The sequence below is a fragment of the Anomaloglossus baeobatrachus genome, chromosome 8 (genome assembly GCF_048569485.1).
Source record: "Anomaloglossus baeobatrachus isolate aAnoBae1 chromosome 8, aAnoBae1.hap1, whole genome shotgun sequence".
Classification (NCBI taxonomy): domain Eukaryota; kingdom Metazoa; phylum Chordata; class Amphibia; order Anura; family Aromobatidae; genus Anomaloglossus; species Anomaloglossus baeobatrachus.
Window position 1 is genome coordinate 53,378,665 of NC_134360.1, and position 1,411 is coordinate 53,380,075.

General features: G+C 62.2%; 1 pseudogene; it reads right to left on the reverse strand.

Moving 5' to 3' along the window:
- Positions 1 to 938, reverse strand: part of LOC142250007 (josephin-2-like) — a 16,910-nt pseudogene extending 15,972 nt beyond the window's left edge.
- Between the last annotated feature and the right edge of the window lie 473 nt (positions 939 to 1,411).

Here is a 1,411-nt window from a genome sequence, read left to right on the forward strand (position 1 = left end):
TCTCCCTCTGTCTCTTCCCCCCCCCTCGGTCTCTCCCTCTGTCTCTTCCCCCCCCCCCCCTCGGTCTCTCCCTCTGTCTCTTCCCCCCCCCCCCCTCGGTCTCTCCCTCTGTCTCTTCCCCCCCCCCCCCTCGGTCTCTCCCTCTGTCTCTTCCCCCCCCCCCCCCTCGGTCTCTCCCTCTGTCTCTTCCCCCCCCCCCTCGGTCTCTCCCTCTGTCTCTTCCCCCCCCCCCCTCGGTCTCTCCCTCTGTCTCTTCCCCCCCCCCTCGGTCTCTCCCTCTGTCTCTTCCCCCCCCCTCGGTCTCTCCCTCTGTCTCTCCCTCTGTCTCTTCCCCCCCCCTCGGTCTCTCCCTCTGTCTCTCCCTCTGTCTCTTCCCCCCCCCTCGGTCTCTCCCTCTGTCTCTCCCTCTGTCTCTTCCCCCCCCCTCGGTCTCTCCCTCTGTCTCTCCCTCTGTCTCTTCCCCCCCCCCCCCTCGGTCTCTCCCTCTGTCTCTTCCCCCCCCCTCGGTCTCTCCCTCTGTCTCTCCCTCTGTCTCTTCCCCCCCCCCCCTCGGTCTCTCCCTCTGTCTCTCCCTCTGTCTCTTCCCTCCCTCGGTCTCTCCCTCTGTCTCTTCCCTCCCTCGGTCTCTCCCTCTGTCTCTTCCCTCCCTCGGTCTCTCCCTCGGTCTCTCCCTCCGTCTCTTCCCCCCCCTCGGTCTCTCCCTCCGTCTCTTCCCCCCCCCCCCGGTCTCTCCCTCTGTCGCTCACCCCCAGCAGATCTCCTCGGCCCGGCGCTGGGTGATCTCCGCTCTCTGCAGCAGGTTGTTCAGGGCGTGTATCGCGCACAGCTCCAGCCGCTGCCGCTCGTGATACACCGGACACTCCCCCATTCTCAGACCGGAAACCCCGGAGGCCGGAGCCGCGGATCATAATGTAACCCTGAGTCATGTGACCATGGATTGCTCGCTGAGTGGCTGCAGCCTACGATCACGTGTCATCACAATGGGCGGTGCCTGGTACAGCTGTCACTGCAGCCACTCACAGTCATGTAAACAGAAGCACGTGACCCAGAGACCGAAACATCCTGACTCCGCCCACTACAGTAAAAGCGTCAGAGCATTGTAATGCGGTGACCGGACGGAGTAACTGCAAGAGTCACCGACATCACCGGAGAGGCATCTACTGTGTGCGATACCGGGCTGAGCTGTATCTAATGTGTGTGATACCGGGCTGAGCTGTATCTACAGTGTGTGATACCGGGCTGAGCTGTATCTAATGTGTGCGATACCGGGCTGAGCTGTATCTAATGTGTGCGATACCGGGCTGAGCTGTATCTACAGTGTGTGATACCGGGCTGAGCTGTATCTACTGTGTGTGATACCGGGCTGAGCTGTATCTACAGTGTGCGATACCGGGCTGAGCTGTATCTAATG